General features: G+C 43.2%; 1 long non-coding RNA gene across 2 annotated transcripts in view; it reads right to left on the reverse strand.

Annotated features, from left to right (window-relative positions):
* Positions 1 to 24,467, reverse strand: part of LOC146871571 (uncharacterized) — a 321,492-nt gene that overhangs the window by 89,844 nt on the left and 207,181 nt on the right. For both annotated transcript variants that reach the window (XR_014959579.1, XR_014959578.1), the window contains exon 2: positions 10,826 to 11,009. This is a non-coding gene — a long non-coding RNA (uncharacterized LOC146871571). The remainder of the gene's footprint in view (positions 1 to 10,825; positions 11,010 to 24,467) is intronic.

The following is a 24,467-nucleotide window of genomic DNA, read 5'->3' on the forward strand; positions in this document are numbered from 1 at the left end:
GTTCCAATCCTCACCTCTTCGGCTGGTGCAGCTCCTATTGTAATTGCATTTATATAGCGCTCACTAACCCTGACGAGGTGATTAGGCGCTTTTCGGTGAGTAGCACGCTACTCTGGAACCCATAGAGGATCAGTGGTGAATCTATATAGTGAAATATGAAAGTAATTTGAGTGGTGGATATGTTAGTCTGTTATTTGGATTGAGAAGGATAGTGGAGGGATAGAAGAGGGAAAAGGTTTGCATTTATATAGCACTTACTACCCCGTATGAGGTGTTGAAGTGCTTTTTGGTGGGTAGCACGCTACTCTGGAACCCAAACAGGATTAGTGAGGAACTGGTATACGGAAATAGGAAACTAATCTGAGTGGTGGAGATGTTAGTCTGTTATTTGTATTGAAAAGGAATAGTGGAGGGATAGAAGAAGGAAGGGTCTAGAATGGGTTTTTTTTGGGGGGGGGTTTATAGCAGTAGGAGAGGGTTTGGGTATGGAGGGGGAAGAGTCAGGGGGAAGCTCTAAGAAAGGCTTGTTTGGGCGATCTGAATAGTAAAAGAGGTATGCGATGATGGGAGGAGGGAAGAGTATGGGGTTTAGGATTAATGAAAGAGTGGAGGTAGAGAATATACTGATAGATGTATAGGGTTAGAAATAGGGCAGTGCATTGGAGAGAGTAGTAGTGAGGTTTGATATGAGTCAGAGCGGAGGTAGAGAATATATTGCGAGAGATACATGGTGAGATCTAGGGTAGTGCAAAGTAATAAATATAAAGATACATAAGTACATGAAAGGTATCTAAATGCATAAGGAAGGTAATCTATGTAGGATAAAGTTGCATTTAATAAACTAAGGCTTTCAAGTGTTTTTGTACTTGTGTGTTTGTGTTAGGTGTTAGATTATTCCGTACCATTACAGACCACTATCCCACCTGAAATAAAGGAAAAAGCTAAAAACCTGTATTTTCACACTATAATTCCTCCCACCAAGCTGAATCTATTATCAGTTTCATATCTATAGCACCAAGAGGCTACTAGCGTACGTTTAACAAATGGCCAAATAATAATAAAGAAAATAACAAAATGAGACCACACACAAGCCAATTTGCCTTGTAAACGAAATATGAAATGAAACTAAAAAAAAGTAATTGTCCTAGACTAGACCATGGTCTGGGAACAAGCCTTTTTTTTTTTTTCTTATTGTTTTTTTGTTATATCCCATGGTGGTGGGAGAGAGATTAACACTGGAACCAAAATCATACAAGCATATATACATAGAAAACTGTACAGCTGAATTACATTGTTAATTAAACACGAAAACCAAAGTCATACAGAAATGTATACATAGAAAACGATACATTAACTGAAGTACATTATTAATTTGTCAACCACTCTTCAAAAGGAGCCCAATTCTTAGAAGCAATTAAACGTCGTCTCTTCCCTCTGAACTTTTGTACAGAAGTCTCTAATTTAAACCAGGCCAGCATCCTGGCCTGCCAGTGACAGAAGGTGGGCGGTTCAGGATTCATCCAGAGAGACGTGATACAGAGCCTCACCATTACCATTGCGATAAACAAGAAAGCCTGCATATGTCTTGATCTTTCAGGGGCCATGGAATATTGATAGCCAGTAATTACCATTTCTGCAGAAATTTTAATTGAGGATTGAGTGATCTGCATGAGAAAGGTTTCGATTTGATTGATAAATAATGACAACTCAGGGCAGTCATAGAACATATGAAGGGAATCTGCAGATGGGAATTTGCATCTTGCACAGAATGAGCTTTTACCCCCGCTAACAGCCCCCCATCTAACCAATTTTGCAGGCGTATAATAAAGATTGAACATGGCCATATAGCTTTGGGTGCGAAGAGTACCGGAAACCAGAACGGACCTAGCTAACGTCAATGGGAATTTTAAATCAACACAAGGTACTCCAAATTTAATCGCCCATTTATTATTATGATCGGCTAAGTCGTCTGGGAGTTGAGACAAAAAAGACTGATATAGAATCCCAATTTTTGCTTTCCTTCTTACTAATTCCACAATTGTAATTTTATCAAACAAAGTTGGGTTCAATAGGAGTTTTTTATCGAAGAAACTTCTAAATTGTAAGTATTTTCAAAAATGATTAGAGTGTAGTTGAAACTTGTCTTTTAAAGACAAAAAGGAGGCCATCAGGCCAAAATCAGCCAAATCTCCAATATCCCTCAGACCTTGAGAAGCCCAGATGGAGGCTACCCCCTCTTGAAATATTACTGGGAGTAATCCAGAGGCATTTAATGGCGTGTAATAATTAAGTTGAGGGATATGAAAATGACGCTGCACTTTTTGCCAAATCGCGAATAGTGCCCACGCCACCTTAAATCTGTTTTTTTTAAAATAGCTTGGCTCAAGAATGCGTGTTAGTATTCCTTTTATGGCATCTCCTAATGCAATTGAATATACTAATGGTACCAGATGCAGCGGAATCTCGGCAGTCTCCCCTAATAGTGGAAGAACGAAATGCTGAATCATAGCTGCCCAGTAGTAGTATGCTAGGTTCGGGACTGGGAACAAGCCTGGTGTTATATATCAGCTTAACACATTGGGCCTGGCTTCAGATGGAGGAAATTCTTACAAAGAACTGCTGGTTACTTGCAAGAGGCATCTTAAAATGTGTATTATGATGGTGTAACAATTGGATTACAGCACAGTGAATGTTTAAGATTGGCAGGTTTTATCGGTCTTTATTGAGATAGAGGGTGAATAGAAGAAAAAAATGAAAATAAACAAAATATCCATAAATAAACTTACGAACCTGTCTGCAATACACATACTACCAATCCAAACTTAGGACATGGTAGACATATTCGGCCATCATCTGTTACAGTCCTGTAGACTACTTTAGAAAGGCCAACCTACCCCTTGACTGGATGTATTAGAAATGGGCCCCATATGCTTCAAAGGACATCACAGACAGGGACCCTTCCCCCCACCCGCGGCACCACTGGTCGGGGCCACTCAGCAGATAAGGGGGCTTGTTCTGCTTCTCATCAGCATCTCATCTCTTGCAGGGGCACTACTGCCTCAAGGCCACTTGCTGAAAATGAGGCCACGATCTGCTTCGCAACAGCATCACTTGCAAGTACCACCCGTCCATAGTACCACTGTCCGGCCCACTCAGCAGACACGGGGGCAGGTATCTGTGGCATCGCTGCCCCAAGCCCACACAGCTGAACTGAGGCCTAGCACACACCCCTGACCACCACCTCCATCACACTTGTGGTGTAAGGTGAGGACACACCAGGTGTTGCACAACGTCACAGCCATCATTCTCAAGGTAGGATCTCTGCTCTCACTTTACCATGCTACCCTACAGCCCACCCAGGAGTTCAGAAACCGAATCCAAACACCTACATCCATCGATGCACAAGCATTGTGGGGAACCAGGGCCTAACATGTTATTTCCAACCAAGTAATGCCCCTCAGTGGCAAGATTTCTTAAAAATGATAAAAACGAATTGATCATAGAACGGACCAGTCAAGCATTAAATGAAAGAGATGCTTTCCGCTCGGCTGCTTGCGCCTTCCTATTAAAAGTTGGGCCACAGTTGCCAGCTTCTGGCGACAGCGTCACCTCAGGCACCAACTGGAGGCGCTTCCATGCTCCCTACCTCAATATGCCGCTTTCATAGCCAGCACGAGCACTGTCACCAGTGCCAAAACCCACTAGGCGCTATATCCGTGCTTATGCACATTCACAGCTCCTCTCCACCCCAACAACCACTTCCAACCAATAATGGGACCATAGGATGCAATAAGCAGCACTATCGCGCGCCCCTATTCACTGTGTTCAGTCAGGAAACTGATAATGCATGTAAACCTGGAATGTACTGTGCACACAGCAGCGGGTCACACAAAGAATGCCCGTTCAGTAACCACAGGACGCGCGTGTGGTGCTCTTGACACAGCCCTCTAACAATTACCATTGCAATGTGTCTCCTCCCCTCGTGCAGATCTGCGGATTGAGCGCGTGCTGCATCGATCTCATGTGTAGCCTATGCATCACAAGTTTGATTCCCGGCACAGCCATTCAACTTTTTGTACTCCCAACAACAAAACAAGCATTGGCAAAGCCAATAGGTCTCGCCTTTGGGACCTTATAAGTGTTTAGTCAGAGTAGGGGTCTCCAACCGGTCGATCGCGAGCTACCGGTAGCTCGTAGGTACCCTGTCAGTAGCTCGCGGCCTGACTTCCACTTTAGTTGCCTATCATTGTCGTTGTGTTTGTTTTTTAGGCCTTTTGCAGTTGCTTGTCTCCCGCCGTAGGAAGCAGCTGCAATTTGAGCCTATCTGGGGTGGGGTGAAGTGGTTGACGTCGGCCAGTGCATGGATAGTGTTTGCCGCCCTCGGAGAACCACTATGCGCGCCTTTTGCTGCATGTCTCCGTTCTATGATCCTGAGCACTTTTGCGGCCGGAGCGGCAGCCTTAAAGGCATTATTGGATCTCCATGCTGAAATACAGGAGATGCAGTGTCAGCCACCTTAAGCAGAACCAGATAGACAGAAGGTATGTGGGCAAGTGGAGCTTTATTTTATTTTAAATAGATGCTTGTGCATGACTTTATTTGAGGCATCTCAATAAAACATGAGCAGTACATTGAACAAGTAAATTTGGACCTAATTCCTTCCGAATGACTTTGGCTGTTGAAATTATGTAGCTCTTGTTGAGCTAAATTGTTCATTTCTAGCTCTTCTTTGCCGCCTTATTCTTCGGGTGATAAATAGACGTTATTAGTTGCGCATTGTTGTGTTTGGTTTTTGTTACATGAAAACTGATTGTGCTGTTTTATTTCGAGTGGGAGGACGGCAGGCTGCCACCTCGTCATTTATGCCTTGCATTATTGTGCTCGTGTTGCACCGTTGTCGTTGTTTCCTTTTAACATTGTGTATAGTTGTCATGTTTTCAGTGCATGCCAACACATCACAATTCATTGCAGGGCCGAGATCACTCACTGTGGGATAATGCACCCTCCGCGATCTGCGTTTGACCCCATAGTCACAGTTTTGAACCCTGTCTAGTTCACTCAGCTATAAAACCAGCCCCCACCCCCACCCCACCCCTCCATGGCTATAAAATAAGAACCATGGGTTTCTAATGAAAACAATGTGTTTATTACCAAGATACCCATGGTTGAAGTTGTGCTTTACAGATGCACGTTATATGACATGTCTTTTCATTACATTTTAATGAAATAATGGGAGAAATGTAATGTAAAATTAAGTTACTGGCTCTGGTTTGTGGCCAGGGAGAACTCCTAAGAGGTGCTTTTTAAAAATACAAAACACGTGTTATGCTTTTAAGTTCATTATATTATATCATGTGAGAAGTGTTGATTTTAAGCACGATGAAAATAAGACTTCACACTTCACTTCAAATGTATCCCGTTTAAAAAAGTTCCTCACCCTTGCAGTGGCTATACGTTTCTGTTGTTAACGAGGCTAATAAATCAACAAGGAGAGCTGTGCATGGGCCAAGCTAAGGTCAGTGGCCCCTTCTTTGTGTGAGCAAAGAGTTGAAAATAATGCAAACAGTGGAACAAAAGTCATACAAAAATATGGAATGTTAGAAAAGCATAACGTTTATTTTTCCTACATTCATAAGCATTTCTTATGAACAGCATATTTTAGTACTAGATTAAGAGGCATTTTTAGATGTAATAGCTTTTAATCACGAAATAATCATGGACTCCCACCATCCTTGATGACAATTCTATGATAATGAACTAAGTGGCAAGTCATGTGAACCATACATGTGGAATAGGTTATTATTACATGGAACACATTTATGGTCTGTTAGGAAAGAATTTGTACAGTGCAAACCCTGAACTCAGGCATTTCAAGGTCTAGTCATGTGATAATGTAGATAAAGGAGGTATGATGTAATAAAATAATTGTATTGCAGCATTTGTTTATACTGCTTACTACCCTGCAAGCCAATCCATGTAGGGTTTGTGGTGGGAAAGGTGTTGTCTTTATATTGTGAGCCTATGTGGGAAGTGTTCCATGTTGTGCATGATGACCACCGAAGTTCGATTACCGAGTTATGGAATGTAATAGTTTGGTGGATGAAAAGGTGTGAGAGACAGATGTGCAGGTTATGGCTTTTAATATGATTGCAGCTTTGAAAAGCACTGCACGTCCATATCATTTCTTATGGTTGTAGTCTTCTTAGCTGGTTATGGCAGAGGTCAGGAGTATGCAGTTTGTTGAAGAGGAAAGCCAGGACTTATTCCAGGGTCTCTGGTTTCATATTGTGCGTTGCAAAACTAAATGGGTATCTGTTTATCCCTCGTCAATGAAGCTGCGCGTGGAGGGGCTTTGGGAATGATTCACAAGTTGCTTGGCCTATAGTAGCTCACAATCATTTTCACGGATCAGAAGTAGCTCTCGCTGCAGAAAAGGTTGGAGACCCCTGAGTCAGAGCTATTGGTTTGGCTAATGTGTTTAAGCTATAGTGTGGAGCAGCGTGGCTGCTGTGCAGCATGTTGGAAAGTTATAATTAAAGTGTTATAAGCATTTTTTATGTTACCTTCTCTATAATTAAGATGAGATTATGTCTAATTGAATGGCCTTATTAAAATAAAAACGTATATAAAAAAATGTTTAGTGTTGGCAACTTTTTCATAACTGTTCTAATGTTTGTTATAGTTTTTTTTTTAGTGTGGGCAGATATAAATTACAGGAGAGTAGAGATTGGGACACGGTAGGTGAATTATAATTTGAGTAACGGACGGATATTAGGGGTGAATTAACAGATGCCAGATTTTGAGGGTACTATGGAGCTATAGCAAGAGGCAGCCCTTATCAGCGCTAAGAGGCCATGAAAGTAATAGAAGTGCGTCACACAAAAAGTGAGTAACATAGCCAGCAGTGCACTTTTACCCCGTTCTTTACTCTTTTATAGACCTCGCTCTCCTCTTTGTATCCAACTTAGAGCACCGTCATCACCATTGAACACAAAAACATGAAAAGGGAAAATAAAGAGTGGGGGAAAGAAGGAAGGACAGAACGCTAAGATAAATAAGAACAGAGCAAGAAAAGAACAGAGGATGAGAAAATAAAAATAAAAACTGAGGAGCCAGTAATGGCAGGAACAAGAGAAGGAGATTAAAAGAGTCAAGAGGAAGAATAAATAAATAAGAAAGGGGGCCAGAAGAGAAGAGGAAGGGGGAAAGGGCACTATGAGAAAGATAAAGGCGGAAATAAATAAAAAGGTTAAGATGCAAGAAAACAGTGAATACACCACCATCAGGCAAAAATGCCCCTCATCTCTCCATAGCCCATTTCTCACATCCATTTCATTTGTTTTAAAGCGCTGGTAAAGGCTGGCTTTACTAATCCACTCAGCTATCCACATAAACTACAGACCTGTTCTTTGCAGCAGGCATGTTAACCATCTACGCTACTTTAAAGCAAGTAAAAAGTGCCCCTAAACAAAACTTCCATCGCGCTCTCTCTCTCTCTCTGTCTAGCAGGAACATTAATCACAAGAATTATCTTGACATTTCTGTTGCTGCCTGAAACGTGGACACCCAAGAAACTCTGTGGCAGGTGCTTTTAAATCTTAAATTAGGCTAAACACAGCACGCCCCCTCAGGTCAGCGCCACCCTCCAGGTCAGCGCCCAGTACAGCCACACTGGTTGCATTTTCTTAAAGCCAGCCCTGGAATGTGACCTCTGTAGTTTGTGTAAGGGCAATATTTGGGCCCCTGCGCTCTGCACTAAAGTTGAGTCTTCCATGAAGTGTGGGGTGAAGGTTGGTCTCAGCTGCCGTTTGAGGATGAGCCCTGAGTGTAATTAATGTTTAGACTCTGCAGTGCGAGGTGAGCTTGAGTGCTGGCAGCAGTTTGGGGTGCGGGTTGGTCCCAGCTGCTGTGTGAGGTGAGTGTGAGGATGAGACCCCTGCAGTTTCCATGAGTGTACTAAGGTTTGTACTCTTCAGTGTGCGGTGAAATTGAGTCCTTCATGCAGTGTTGGGTGAATGTTGATGCCACCTACATTTTGGGCTGAGTGTGAGACTGAGACCCCTGCAGCTTCCATGAGTGTGTCATTTGCACCTGTGCAGTGTGAGGATGAGCACGCTGTAGTTTGCGTTAGTATGATGAATGTTTGAACTCTGCAGTGTGAGGTGGCCTTCAATCCTGGCTGCAGTTTGGAGATTGTTGTGTGACTGAAAAGTCACACCTGTTGCATTATCTTCAGCGCATCTACACATTACAACCCAAAAGTACAGGATCTTGAAATGGACGACACCGCAGACAACAGATACCGCTACGAGACAATATTTATATCAGACTGGGAAAATTCCACACGAAACGCAGGACATGAGTGCATTTTACGAATAAGGAAACCACTTTCAAGAAACTTCATGCACCAAAACATCCAGTAAAACAACGCTCCAAGTACAGACTGAATACAAGTAAGGACGGCTCCTGAGAAAAATTCGGTTGAGGTGTTCCTCGAGAAGCTGTGTCCAAAATACCCAGGGAAGGCGGGGCCTCACTTGAGAGGTCAGTCACGAAACCCAAGCTCACACTACAGGACTCTTGGTGCTGGGAGTGGGAAGATGTGCACAGCAGGGGGAAAGGGATGGCCAGTGCAGGTGACACTTTTCTTTTGTAAAGGAAATCCTGCAGGCGTCACATCCCCCTGCTGTGCACATCTTCATACTCCATGCTGCACAGCACATCAAACATGCTTAGGTGAAATCCCTGCTTCAGGCAAGGATATCACTTTGGTGGCACTCCTCTCAAAGAAAACAAAAGGTGGGGGCAGGGAGGGAAGCTGAAACTTTCAGAGGCTGGCTGCCTCCAGATGGTTCTGGGCCTCTCAGAAGGGGTCATTAGAAATTGCATTCTCGGATTCTAAAGCATCTGAGAACAAAAGTGGAGGCTTAATACAAATGAAATTGGGGAAACGGTTTTCATACCTTCATTATTTTAGATCATTGTAAATCAGGAAAGTGTGTTGTGCTGTCATCTGAACCTTGGCAGCCCGGCTGAAGATGACGAAGGGGGGGAGGGGGGGGGGGGCTGAAGCCCGTTCAGCCCAATGGGTGTTGCGCACCTGGCTGTAGCCAACCACGATGCAGCCATCCTGCCTGTTTGCAGCGAGAGAGGTGGGTGGGGCTGGTGGGAGGGCCAGAAGAGGCGGTGCGCTACTTGGGTGGCGTGACGCTCCACATCCTCATGATTTAGATTGATGTTTGTAAATTATCATGCTGATAACAGGTTTCCTGAATGCCATCTTCATGGTTTTGATTTTGAGATGCTGAGTGGGGTGGTGATGGGAGGTGGGTAGTTTTGAAAGCACCACAGCCAGACTAATTAGTAGGAACAGTTTATTTAGTTCAAGACGTACAACCCTTGAGATCCTCCTCCACCAGCAACCGCTTGCCTTCTCTCCTGGAGTTCCACAAGCCAGAACCCAGTAGAGACAGCAACCAGAGCAGAGCTGTTACTAGGAGAAACACATGGTTGCCAGGATAACAGAACACACCAGGTAGGTGGGATTCAGCTGGAAGAAGCAGCATTGTTCCATGGTCTTGACCCCCAATTGGCAATCGAAAGGGAAGAGGAGCATTGCTCGGCGGAAGGGTGGGCCTCCTGCCTTGGCTTGAGTGAGCTGGCGGGTGGGGTTGGGCACTGGGGGGTATTTAGGGGTGTGGGGATGCATCAGTGGTGGGGTTGAGCACTAGGGGGTGGCTAGGGGTGTGGGGGTGCATGGAGAAAAAGAAGGTTCAGTGTGCAGGATTTGTTACTTTTGCTATAGTCCATCAGAAAGAAACATTTCCACTGGTCTGAAGGGGTATAGGGCAGGCTAGGTTCGCCACATTGCAATGCTGGGTTTCAGGGAATCCAGACAAAGATTAATAGGCTATGCACTTTAGGGCACTTTTAGGCACTTTAATATAGCCTTATAGCCCGCCGTAGCGGGCTATACTGGCTGTTAAAGGCCCGCTGCAGCGTTAAAGGCCCGAGCCGAAGGCGAGGGACTTTAACAAAGCAGAGGGACTTTAAAAGCCGGTATAGCCCTGCTACGAAGGGCTATAAGGCTATTAGAACATTCTGCCACTAGAGGGCAGAATGTTCTAACAATTAAATGAAGCCTCCAGGGAGCACGAGGGGATTCAAATCCCCTCAGGCTCCCTGAAGCCTTTGTTCACAGCCAGAGCTGTGAACAAAGACGCATTGGAATGTTGGAGCTCCGGGCTTATACCAGTCATTATAAGCCCGGAGCACTCCATTGTTCTAATATGAAATGTGTGTTGCATTTAATAGGGCAAGTATGTTATTAGGGTGGTGTGTGTGTGTTTTTTAGGAATGCAGAAAGGTGCAAAGGGATTTTAGGCATTTTTGCGTATTTTGCACTCCATTGCACTTGTTCACACTTTTGCACTTTGCACTTTCATCCTAGGTCTTTTGACAAGATGCCCCGTCGTTCAGGTTTCGGGAATCAGGGGGAAATGTTTTTTGTATCACTTTAACAGGAAGGGCTGGTGAAAGTGTTCAATTTTCACGTGAATGGATTGAACGATATTAGGAAGAAGTAATCAGTGGAAATCTGGATAAAGAATTATAAACCCCCAGTGATTTTTCCGCAGAAGACCCATATTGCTCTTGATAGTATATCTAAGTTTGAAATACTTGAAACATGGACTGGCTTTAGATGTTTTGCTTCTGTCGAAACGGCCCACAAAGGTGTTACTCTATAAATCAGCAAACACGTTCGACCAAGGGTCCATGGGTCAATCAATCAATCAATCAAGCATTTATATAGCGCACTACTCACCCAGAGGGTCTCAAGGCGCTGGGGGAGGGGGGGTCCGCTACTGCTCGAACAGCCAGGTCTTGAGTTGCCTCCTGAAGGCGAGGTGGTCCTGGGTCAGGCGGAGGTGGGTCGGGAGGGAGTTCCATGTCTTGGCGGCGAGGTAGGAGTGGCAATCGTATTCAGATGGAAGGTGGTGCTGGGTGGACTGCATGATAAACCAATCACAGGTCACACTAGTTAGTTTATATGCCCTGGTTGAAGATGATCCTGCCCCTCCTAGTAAATTACTTTTGTCACAATTTGGTGTTGAGGGAGGATTGGCTATCGGGGGGGGAGACTTTAATTATCTACAACAGCCTGACCTCGACTCCTCCTCTAGGAAAAGGAAGAAGCTGAAGACCAAGATGGCAACATTCTTCGGAGAAAACCGGAGGACCTGGGGACAGATTGAGACATGGGGAGTGGCTAATCCTTCGCAGAGAGAGTACACCTGTTGTTCAGCTAGGTTTAAAACAGCTGCCCATTTGGATTGCTCTTTAGTTTCACCTATGATGGGGATTAAAAGTTTGGATATGCTGCCCAATGGTTTCCCTGATCATTCTGCTCTGAAAGCTAGAAATGAACCCTAAGAAAGCTGGTCCTAGAATCCTGAGAGGGGGATTTAATAACTGCTATTTAGAGGACCAGAATTGGGTTCGTTAATGCAGAATCGAGCTAGAGCTTTTTTTTTTTAACAAAATAAGGGTTCTGTCAGGGTAGGCATAATTTGGAACACTATGAAAACATCCCTGAGTGCTTTTGTTATTTTCAAGGATATAGCTCGGTATAGTGCTTTGCAGGATGAAGAGAAAGTTTTGGAGAACCAGGTCAACCGAGAACACTTAGGTCTTTGCAGTATACCTCAGATTACTATTAAGCTAGAAATTGTGTGCAAACCTAGACCTATGGCCAAAATATCTACGAAGAAAGTAATTTTGCAGGGAAGTTTTTGACTTGCCAGGCATGGGAGTGGGCTCCATGCAATACTATTAGAGAAGTCAAATGCTCCAGAACGGGCAGACATTGCACGCCAGATGAAGATCTCTGATGCGCAATGTCTCCATTGTTCTGGGACATTTGACTTTTTTTTAGATAATTTAAGTAATATTTATAATAACCGTCCAGGTGTTAATTTGGCAGAGTTGGGCTTTTGTTTGGACTCTCTTCCCATCTTGACTCTTTTAGAAGAAGATAGTAGGTTGATAGACAGCCCTTTTTTACTGACTGACCTAGGGGAGGTAATATGTAGTTTTTCTGGGGGTAAGGTGTGTGGTCCGACAGATTCCCTGCTGAATTTGATAAGATTTTCTCAGTGGTTTTAAATCCTTATTTATTGGAGGCTGCCAACTTTATTTTTAAGGGGGGGTTCTCCTCTCGCTCTGTCATTCAAGCAAGGGAATGCTGTTAACTTCTTTTAAAAGGGCAAAGATTCAACTGATCCTAATTCCTACCACCCTATTACCCTTTTAAATACAGATTATAAAATCATAATGAAATGATTGGCGAATAGAATTAACAAAATGGCATCCTATTTAATATATAAGAATCAGAATGGTTTCATAGCGGGTAGACTGAGCACTAGTACAGGCCTTTGATAAGATTTCTTCTAATCAGATCCCCGCTGCTAATCTGATAGTTAGACACAGAAAAGGCGTTCTACCTAGTGTTCTGAAAATTCCGATTTTCTCTCCAGATCGTAGGCTTCATTAGGGAATGTACTTGAACACAGAAGCCAAGTTAATTTTAAATTCCACTGAAATAGGTTAGAAAAGGGTCTTGCGGGGAACTAGGCAGGGCTGCCCACTCTTGCCAGTGCTTTTTGCTTTTTTTATCGAGCCACTGGTGATAACAATTCGAAACCTTTCAAGCACCAGTACCTTTTATGGTAAAGATTACATTGTATGCCGATGACATCATGCTTTTGCTCACACCTAGGGAAGAAGGTCAGAGAAGGGTTTCTTGATATTCTCTCACAGTTACAAATGCTGGGAGGGTATAAGGTGAATAGAGCAATGACTATTGTCTTTCTGTGCAACTGTACTACTGAGGCATTAGTTCCAGATTTAGAGGTTGTGTTCGTGTTCGTCCTAAGTGGTACTTGGAGGGTCTATTTTACGGAAGATGTGAATGATCTATATGATTTGAATTACAGACCTCTTTTGATTAAGGGCAGAAATGTGTTTTCTAGGTGGACACAGTTTCCTCTTTCGTTGTTGGGCTGGGCTTCCCTAATTAGAATGTCAATCCTCCCTATAATAAACTTTTTATTCACTGCGGCACCATGTACTATCAATTCAATTTTTTGAACAGTAATCAATTTGCTAATGTCTTCTTTTTGGTATGGAATAAAGCTAGGTAAAAGATTGCAGTACGTACTTTATATCGCAACACATAGGAGAAGGGATTGGCCCTCCCTTGCTTCAAGATCTATTATTTAGCACATTTTGTAAAGTATATGTTTAGATTTTATTAGGCAAGCCCTATATGTACCCACCTTCAGAATAAATGTATGCATAAGAAGCCGGAAGAATATCAAATTACATATTTGCCAAGACTTGTTAGATATATCAAAAAAAAGTGCAATATAAGACTTTGAAAGGGCTTCTTAAGAAAAGAGCACAATTGTATAAGGTTTTTGAGATACCTTATGGTAATTCCTAAACCCCTTTGAGCTACTTAGAATTAGAGGGAGGGGGCTTTATAGATCCATCTACTGTAGCAAGATGGGGAAGGAATGGATTTGTGAAATTGGGTGATTTCCTGCAGAGTAAAAGGTGGGAAACTTGGGATTAGGTAGAGCCAATGGTGATTTATGACAAAAGTTGACTGAGGTGGTACAGTTCTCTACTCAGTGTGCTGCAAAGATTAATCCTAAAGAACTGGTGTCCAAGAAGGAATTAGTTTTGAATTTGAGGGATAACTCAAACCATAGGAAGATAGAGCTGTTGCTCGTTAATTGCTATCTTGTGAGAAAGTAGACTCAGGTTAGAGAATGTGCAATATCCAAGGGTGTCTGGTTAAATATTAATCAGTTTAATTTCTCAGCCTTGAAGTGGGGGGGAGACAAGTTTCACATGATGCACTATTTTGCCAAATGGTTGGTGTATCAAACTCCCCAATGTTTGCACTAATTGAACTAGAGCTGACCAAATCAATGTTTTAGATGTGGAAGGTAGGGTGGAGGAAGGTGGGCACAACTAGTCTGGTTTTACAATAAGCTCAGGGACTTTTGGGAAGGTATTTATAGGTTTTTAGAAGTATTGCTGGGGATGCACCATCTGTAAAATCTAGACTGGCTTTGGTGGCATATGCCTAATGTCAGACATACCAATAAGATCGCAGAAACGCTTGTATATTGCTGTTTTGGTGGTTAGGTCATTGATCCTCCAGAGAAGGAGGTCTGACCCTGTTCCCTGTTACTCTGATTAGTATGAGAAAATGTACAAGGTCCTCGAATGAGGGAAGCTGCTTACGCAGAGGTCTGGCAATATTAAGACATTTGGTAATACTTGGAATCTTGGATAAGGAAAGGAAGCTCTGGGGCAAAATGACGACAGTGTCTAAGGCAACTAGTCCTGATGGAGGTTTTTTTTGCTATGCTTATTTTTCTGGCTTTTACATGGCAACCTAAGCATATTTTAAATATCTGTGATGTATGAATTATCTTATATTTATATATTTGTGATATGTATGAATGACTGTATTTTTATACTTTGACAATGTACCTCCAAATAAAAAAAGAATGTTAAAAAGAACATTCTACCCCCAGTGAGTTGAATGTTCAAATAGCATCATAGCCCCTTTGCCTCAGTCTATACCAGATGTTAAAGACCCTTGTTAGTCACTCAGGCCCATAACTTGGTTTTAGGCCATTTAACAACCATTATGGCCCTTTGCAGCAGGTTATATTGCTATAGTGTTGTTTGATGTGTGGGTGTAGCTGGAGGTCTTTACCAGTTTGAGAAAGAGCAATGACATCTGAAGGATTAGAATGTCTGTCGCCCTGCTTAAGTAACTGAGCTCATTGTGTCTTGGTAGGGTCCACAATTTCCATAGAAATCAGCGTAACTAAAGGTACTGCTTTAGTGTGTTATGATTTACCTTGGAGAGGTGTGTTGAAAAGTGGAGTGCTGTTGTGAGTTCTGTGCAAACCATTTACATGGTGCTTCTGAGATGTACTGGGCATTCATGTTGTTCTGACTAATGTGTTTTGTGATTGTTATTAGGACTTAGACTGTTATGGGATCACTGATAACCACCTATATGGAACATCTGAGCTGTTTTTTATGTGTGCTCAGTAGTCTGTCAGAGACGTTCTGTTGCATGCTTTTTGTTATCTGGTGTAACGCACTCATGTTTGCATGTACATAGCGGCCATATTTGTATCACTTTGGACTACCAAGTAGGGATATTAAAAGATTTGCTTCATCACAAGAAGACCATAAAGTAGCAGAGTCCATCACACAGAGTTACCCATACCAGGGACATTGGTCACTCTGGAGCCGGAAGGAATGCCATGGGGTTCTGAGTTGTAGCAGAGATTGCCCTCAGGTATGAGGGATTCAGGGGGAATCAGTAATGTCGCACTGATTCTTAAGTAATTCTCAATTTTCCCACACAGTTTCACCTGGACGTTTCTTCTGGTTTCAGGAGCCAATGTTTGAGTAAAAAGCATAGTACTGTATGGAGTTTTTTCAGAATTTGTAATCACGATGGTGCTGTGAACTTAATTTTCCGTCCCAATCAGGATTATAACAGGATTTATAAAAATGTCCTGTATGCAATACTTGAGCTCTATTGGAGGATGACCACGGTATTTTCCAATGTGTTGTGCTGGATGTGTGGGAGGAGCGTTATGTTGCGTGCCTCTCCTAAATGATGCTACTCTTCTATATGATATCTCCATGTGCTGGATATGTAATTGGTGTTGTGTCTAATGTTTCATGTCGGAAGAAGGGTATAGATGTAAGAGAGCTCTGCTCATCTTCCTCTCCTGGTCTGGGTGCGAGTCATGGTCATCACCGTCCCACCTCATGGCTGTTGTAGTAGCACAATTTTCTTAGCTTTTCTCGGCTCATTCAGAATAGCCCTCTAATCTGTCCTACAGGGGAAACATTACAACGCAGTCATTACAACGCACTACCTTTACAATGCAGCTGTTACAACGTAGCTGCCTTTACATCGCATGCCATTCCAATGCATGCCATTACAACACATGTCACTACAACACATGCCATTACAACTCATACCATTAAGAATGCATGCCATTACAACGCGTTATAAGGTAAGTAACGGGGATGTTTTAGTTTTTAGGGTGGGTATGGGTTTTGGGGTACATGGGGATAGTATTTTTACCCCTACACTATCCAACACTTACCCTACTGTTGCACTCACTGGAGTGAGTTTTATATCAATGGGGTAACCCGGTAGACCACTGGACTCGGGTGTAAATTCTAGTACAAAATAAACAGTCACAGTGGGCATAACATTTACATAATCATGTTAGCACATAAATTGCGAAAGTAAACACATATTGTGACACCACCTACTGTAATCACAAATGACAGAATTTAATCAGATTGAGCAAGCATGAAGGGAACGAAGTCAACCTTTCATAAGACAGAAAACATGTCAATTTCATTTTCACAAATATATGCAGGTGTAAGTGAAGTGATAAGTGCAAGAAGGTTTGGGATAAGTGCTGACAATGTGAGGGGAGAAGGTTGTGTTTTTGAGAACATCCACAAATTATTAAGGAGCGTAAAACAGCCACTTAGCTGGCGATAAACATAAATGCGAAAACATAAACAGAAAGCAGTTACACAGTCACTGTCAATCTCATATGTTTAAAGAACAACAAAGATAGTCGACGTTTCGACCCCTAATTGGACCAGTAACGTGAAAATCTTGGAAGTGGGGTCTTCATCAGGACCGAAGGGAGAAAGCCATACTTACACCTGAGGACAACAGTTGGAATTAATAAGGTGTGTCTGAACTGACAGCCAAAGGTATTGATGGGAAATTTTAGGAAAATTATTTACCAGCAACAGCAGGAATGATTCAGGCTCGATAGTTAAATTATGGGCCACGTAAGCTCCTAAAAGGTAAACAAACAAAATACAGCGAGGAGTGAGTCGCCTCAATAGGCTTGATAATACAGTGATGAGAAGCCGCCTATGTATAGGGTACTCACCAAAGGGTGTGGAGAATTGGTAATCCTAGGGTAATCTGAGTAAATCAGTAACGGCAACGGTTCAAAAGTAACCAATGCTGTGGGAACAGAAAATGATTGGAATGAGGTTAAACGAGGGCAAGTCAAATCGGGCTTGATTTAGATAAACAATGGTGAAATTGAAACCGTAGGGACTAAAATTGCACACAGTGTGATAGAGCGTGTGTGCAAAAGTCGGCTAAAATGAAAAAAACATCGCGGAACAATCTCCGATGGGAGTGAGCGCGTAGGGACCGGAATAAAGGAATGCCTATTCTGACAGCTTAAATTAAATGTGAGGACTGGTAATGGGGGCCGTGCTCAAAAACAAATCATCCACTACTAGGTAGGATGACCCAACTCGAAACGCAATAATTGTTTGAAATGGGCGAAGTACGTGTAAACAGCGCCCAGCATGTAAAGGAACAGCTTAAATTAAATTGTAACGGTAAAGGCTGGTAATGGGGGCCGTGCTCAGAAACAAATCCCCCACTGCTAGGTAGGATAACCCAACTCGAAAAGCAATGATTTTTTGAACTGGACGGAGTACATGTAAACAGCGCCCAGCATGTAAAGGAACAACTTGAGAGGGGGCCCCATAAAGAGGAAGACAAACGCGCTATGGTCAAGAGTTAAAAAGTACAGCGCACAGACTACGGTGTGACATACCTCCAGGGCAGTGTCGACTCATCTGACAGCTAACCCTAGGGGTGGTCACATGACCAACTAAATACCTGAGGACAAGCGTGTACGTGCAGCCTGAAGGTTGCCTCATGATTGGACGAGATTTGGAGGTGTGACTGACGGGCTGGTGGTTTTCGCGATTGAACCTATTTAGCGGCGCGAGGCTAACCGTCTCAAAGTTTAGAGACTGAGAACCAATAAATCTCACGGAGCAGCCAGGCGTGACATTCATACATGGGAGGCGTTACAGGGTATGTGTAATCTGATTAAATTCTGTCATTTGTGATTACAGTAGGTGGTGTCACAATATGTGTTTACTTTCGCAATTTATGTGCTAACATGATTATGTAAATGTTATGCCCACTGTGACTGTTTATTTTGTACTAGCACTCACTGGAGTGGGAATAGTAATTTTTACCCATACATTATCCAATACTTACCCTACCGTTGCACTCACTGAAGTGGGAATAGTAATTTTTACCCCTACAATATCCAACACTTACCCTAAAGTTGCCCCAAAAGTATTATGCATTGTAATGGAATGCGTTGTAATGGTATGTATTGTAATGTTATGCGTTGTAATGGTAGTTTCTAAAAATGCTTTCTAATGGCATGCGCTGTAAAAGCATGCATTGTAATGGTAGTTGCGATGTAAAAACTACGTTGTAATGTCATACATTCGTCCTACAGGGCCGCTGAAAATTCCCTCTCCCATCGAATCCATCTCTGAATGTTACCCGTCTCCACTCTGATTCACAATGCCAGACTGACCAGGGGGTGTGACAAGGCTCTGACATGTCTAAATACTGAAAGTAAACAAGCATTTACAATGCCAAAAGGTCTCTCCTACGGAAGAGCTATTGGCTTTGTCAGTGTATTTCAGCCCGTTGTACACCAGCTTGGCTGCTGTTCAGCATGGTTAAAAGTTAGTGGTGTAGAGAGTGGCGTGGAGAGGAGAGGAGTGTCGCAGAGTGAAGTGGCATTGAGTGGATTGTCGTGAAGTGTCATGGAGTGTCGTAGAGTGTTGTGGAGTGGCGTATAATGGAGTAGAATAGAGTGGAGTGGCATGGAGTAGTATAGAGCATCGGCAAGTGGCCTAGAGTGGAGTGGCATAGAGTGGAGTGGCTTAGAGTGTTGTGGGGTGTCGTGGAGTGTTGTTGAGGGCATAGAGTGGAGGGCTATAGAGTGGAGTAGAGTGTCGTACAGTGAAGTGTCAGAGTGGAGTGTCATAGAATGTTGTAGAGTGGAGTGCCATAGAGGAGAGTGGAGTTGAATAGAGTGGAGTAAAATGGTGTGAAGTGGTGTAGACAGAAGTGCGTACAGAGGAGTAGAGTGTTGTGGCATAGAGTGTAGTAGATTGTTGAAGAGTGGACTGGTATATAGTAGAGTGTCATAGAATAGAGCGGCATAGCAAGTCAGGAGTGGTGTAGAGTGTCATTATGTAGAGTAGAGTAGAGTAAAGTTTAGTGGCGAAGCGAGTTGTAGAGTGGAGTTGAGTGGCGTAGAAAGGTGTGACATGGGGGTAGTAGAATTAAATGGAGTAGAGTGGAAGCACAGAGTGGATGGATGGAGGGTGGAGGAGAATGTCATACAGTGGAGTGGTCTAAAGTGGAGTAGGGTGTCATAGAGTGGAGTGGCATAGAGTATCCATAGAGTGGAGCAGAATGTCGTAGAGTAGTGTGGAGTGACACAGAGTGGAGTTACATTGCGTGGAGTAGCATAGAGGGAGTGGAGTAGATTGTTGTAGAGGGAAGTGTCATAAAGTGGAGTAGTGTCGTAGAGTGGAATGGCGTGGAGGGGAGTGTTTTAAAGGGTCTTGTCATAGAGTGAAGTAGAGTGGAGTGACAGAGTGGAGTAGAGTGTTGTGGAGTGGCGTAGAGTGGAGTACAGTGTTGTGGAGGAGAGAGACAGAGTGGAGTAGAGGGGAGTGGCATAGAGTGGCATAGTGGAGTAAAGTGGAGTAGTATGTTAGAGTAGAGTGGAGTAAAGTGGCATCTAGTGGCGCAGAGGGAGTTGCATAGAGTGTCAGAGAATGGCACAGAGTGGAGTAGAGTGTTGCAGAGTGGACTAACATAGGGCCCGATTCACAGAACTAACTTAAGACAAAATCCTAAACTTACTACCACAAAAGGCACTTACTCATTTTGGTATTCACAGAAGGCACTTACTCATTGATGAGTAAGTGCCTTCTGTGAATACCCAAATGAGTAAGTGCCTTCTGTGAATACCCAAATGAGTAAGTGCCTTCTGTGAATACCAAAATGGTAGTAAGTTTAGGATTTTGTCTTAAGTTAGTTCTGTGAATCGGGCCCATAGAGTGGATTAGAGTGTCATAGAGTGTAGGGGCGTAGAGTGTTGTAGAATGGAGTAGAATGGCATAGAGTAGAGTGGTGTAGAGTGGAGTAAAGTGTCAATGAGTGGACTGGAGTGGAGTAGAGTGGAGTGGAATAGCACAGAGAGGAGTAAAGTGCCATTGAGTTGAGTGTCGCAAAGTAGAGTGTTGTATTGTAAAGTGGCGTAGAGTGGTGTGGCATAGAATGGAGGGGATCAGAGAGGAGGGGTGTGTCACAGAGTGGTGTAGAGTAGAGTGGTAGAGAGTGTAGTGGTATAGAGTGGAGTGAAGTAGTGTGTCATACAATAGAGTGGAGAGACATGTCTTAGAGTGGCATAGAGTGGAGTGGTGTAGAGTGGATTGGCGTGGAGTGGTGCAAAGTGCTGTGGTATGGCATACAGTGGAGTGGCGTGTCATAAAGTGGAGAAGAGTGGCATAGAGTGTCGTGTTGTAGAATGTCATGGCATAGAGTAGAGTAGTATAGAGTGTCATGTCGAAGAGTGGAGAGGCTTAGAATGGAGGGGCATGTCGTGGAGTGGCATAGAGTGGAGTGGAGTGGCGTAGAGTGGAGCGCTGAGTCATAGAGTAGAGTTGAGGGATGTGTCATAGACAGGAACAGAATGGAGTGGCACAGAGTTGAGTTGTGTACAGTGGTGTGGCATTAGGTAGAGTGGAGTGGCATAGCGTAGAGTGGTGTGTTATAGAGTAGAGTAGAGTGGAGTGGAGTTAAGCGACATGCCTAGAATGGTATGTCGTAGAGTGTAGGAGCACTGAGTGGAGTGGAGTGGCATAGAGATAAGTTATGTGGCGTGGCACATCATAGAGCTGAATGTCATGTCATACAGTGGAGTGGATTGTCGTAGAATGGAGTGGCATGTCACAGAGTAGTGTAGAGTGGAGGAGCATAGAGTGGAGTAGATTTTTGTAGAGTGGAGTGGTGTAGTAAGGAGTGGCATTGTGTGGAGTATGCATGGTGTGGTAGCGCACTGCCATCACAGGCAACACATTTTCAATTGAAATTACATTTGCACATACAGTTTCAATGATAAAAGTATACAGCGCACAAAGAATATTGTGTGGAAATGGTATTACTTAGAGTACTAATTTGTTTTTAATTGTATTAAAATATTTGTTTCCACTACACTTAACCGCTTCGATGCGGCGTACATTTCCCCGCTGTGCGGGCAAATTCTATGTGTGCGCAAATCGGACTGCTGGGCACACACCCGTGACGTCAGACGGCCGGGGGCTGTCCGGCGCACGGAAAAGGTTAAGAATTATAAAACAAGTTCCCTATTTGTGCTTTCCGAAATCTGATACATTCTGAAATATCTGACCAGTTCATTTACAAACATTTAAATTTTGTCGTGTGCTATAAAAAAGCTTTTCCTTTCACAGTATGATTGCCACATAAACCCTCTAACTTTGAAGTCAGAGAAAGAAAAGTAAACACCAAGCTCCCTGGAAGACAGAGCCTCACATTTGACCTCTGTCTTTGAATGCACAGCAAAGGTGACAAGATAAGAACAAGATTTAGAGTCATGTTTACAGAAAGTGAGCACTTATGCAAGAATACAGTAAATAGGCTATGCTCCAAGGGAGGGACAAACTCAAGCTGGACAGCCTAAAACAAATAAAGCCAATAAATAGAAAGTAAGCAAATTTGAGATACAACCACAAAGACAATGGTAAGCAATGGGTGAAATACATTCCCAGGGAAGCTTTCAGAATGTTCTCAAGATGTAGTTAGCGAACAAGACTTTGACCTAAAAAGTGGGTTGACCGCAGAGTCTGTCTTGATTCCAGTTTCTTCCAACTTCGGTCATCAAAGTTTTTCTTAACGCAGAGAGTCCACACTAAGGGACTTGTGTTAATTATATAGCTTCATGGAAATAGGTTGTTGGCACCTAGAGGCATATTTACAAGGAGTTAACATCCCCAGAACGTTACTTTTTCAGACGTTCTGGTGGCGTTAAGTCCTTTGTCTTATTTACAAGGCGGCGTTAAGCCACTTAATGCCTCCTTCCAAATAATGCCCCTATTCACACAGCACTTGGCGTGAAAGGGGCGTGCAATGGGTGTTGCAGTGGCTGTTATGCCACAACACCCATTACTTTTTGATGCTGCCCCATATTAACAAGGTATGGGCAGCATCAAAATATTGCCAGGGAATATCTGGTCTTGAGCAGACGATACAAGTCGAAATGTTTCATTACTCTTCACATTTTGCTCTTTTGATACATAGAAACAGCAAATCGCCTGTAAAGATTGTTTATATGCAGGAAGGTATGCTACTGCAGGGGTGATAAACAATCTCCCCTGCAGCGCAGGCACCCTTGCAGCATGGAGCAAGTGTGCCTGAGGTGGTGCTAGGCAGCTTCTTTAGCGCCAGTGCTAAGGGAAACCCAGGGGTGCGCCGCATTCTTCTGCATGCGGAGCATCTCTGCATTTTGAAACTGACGGAGCGTGGGGTTTCCAGTTTTGACGTAACACCGTGCTCTCCCAGTTGTTTGTAAATATACCCACGGTGTTAATGGGTGTGGATCAGCTGCAGAGAAACCCTGTTCTGAAAACATCTGGTTATTGTTCTATGGAGAGAGTTGCATGAGATCAGTGTTTTTGTAAAGTTCAAGTTCACCACTTTTATGATTTCAAATACTCTATGCCTTTAAGGAAAGTTCTTAGAGTTAGAAAGAGTATGATATTAGGATTAGTCACCGATGGCCTTGGAACAGAGGGAGTGGAGGAGAGGGTATAACATCGCCTTATCTATTCTATTGGCCTCAAGAACTTAATAGGAGCTGTGCCCATCCTCCACCATGAGCCAGAAAGTGGCAAAGGTTTGCTACTCATAGGCCCAACTATAAATAAAACAGGTGATTACCCCCACGGAAATCTGTATGGGTATGCATTTTTCTCAGAATGAGAATGTGCATTGTCTGAGGCAAATCCTAGGTCAAACAGTCATAGTATGCCATTCCTAGTGGTGTCTTCAATACACTTGTTACCATGATAAGCCTAAAGGTTACACAGTTTTTGCGATCATTATTTTGAGACACAAGACATTCTCCTTTCTCCTGTAGTCCCCTGAAGAGTGGGAAAGATTTCAAGGGTAGGCGCTGGACACATTACAAAGGACAAACTGTCCTCTTCCTAATGTAACCGCTGGAGAGTGCGTCATGCGTGATGCTGAAGACCACAGTTTCCCTTCCATTTCAGGCTTAATCTAACAACTCTCATGGTGCTCTCAGAGTCCCTCAACCACAAAATAGCAGAATAAGACCCCTCAGACACAGGCCTGAGGGATTTAACCATACAGTACTTAAATACATTGAAGGGCCGCGATTAAGTAAGCAACCCCTTGACTCTCCACCATCACCACACGGTTCAGATGTCAGACACTTGGACACATACCAATCCGAACCCTTGCAGTGCGAATACACCGTCCCTTGACCTCCACTTTTTGTGGGTGAAATTGTGTCTACTCTCTGGAATCTTCAACCACAGCCGAAGACCTGGCGAGTGCCCTGATTAACTCAGCAGCAACAATAATACAGTGGCGTGCATGGCATAACATGAGAACGATCTTATAAACTGCCCACCATAATGTGCTCATGAAAAAACAGAAGAGGAAGGACATACAACCTTTAAAAGATGTTTTCAGTTCAAAGATGCTGCCTTAAGGAACCCACCTGAGTGCAGCATTAATGTGGCTGACTTCAAAGGTCCTGAACTAACAGTATAGGACCATATATCTTCAGCCGTTCAGGAGTTCCTGAAGGCCATATGTGGAACAGTGATTTTGGAGATGACGCAAGTGTTAGAACTCTGAATAGGCGCTACAGAAGGTTCACTGAGTGTGAAAGAGTGTGACTATACCCAAGTATTCCACTTGCATCTGGTGCAATGCAAACGATAGAGACGTGCATGTGAGCCAGGTAATATTGTTCAGTCATCCTTCAATAAAGTACAACAATTCATCCTAAGGATTATATATACCTGTCTTTATTTGTTCCCATCCCCTTATTTTTAATTGTGAAAAAGGAAACCAAAGCTTTTTTAAAAGATTCCAAAATGGTCCAGGGTTCTCCAACCAGTAGCTCATGAGCTACTTTAGCTCTCCAGCTACCTCTGAGTAGCTCACCTGTGTGCAAACCTGCTGATTAAACTAGAAAACATTTGCTTGCTTAAATTAATATGCATACAAAAAATGAAGATTATACAACACTAATAATATTAGTAGCTCTTAGTGCGTTTCATTGAATACAAGTAGCTCTCAGTACAGAGAAGGTTGGAGACCCCGAGAACCAAGTTGTCTCGTAGTACTGGAGAGCTTATCCACATCAATACATTCTAATTTATATAGATCTGAGTTTTCGTTTTCTACTTTTTTTCCT

The sequence above is a fragment of the Triturus cristatus genome, chromosome 1_1, assembly GCF_964204655.1.
Source record: "Triturus cristatus chromosome 1_1, aTriCri1.1, whole genome shotgun sequence".
NCBI lineage: Eukaryota > Metazoa > Chordata > Amphibia > Caudata > Salamandridae > Triturus > Triturus cristatus.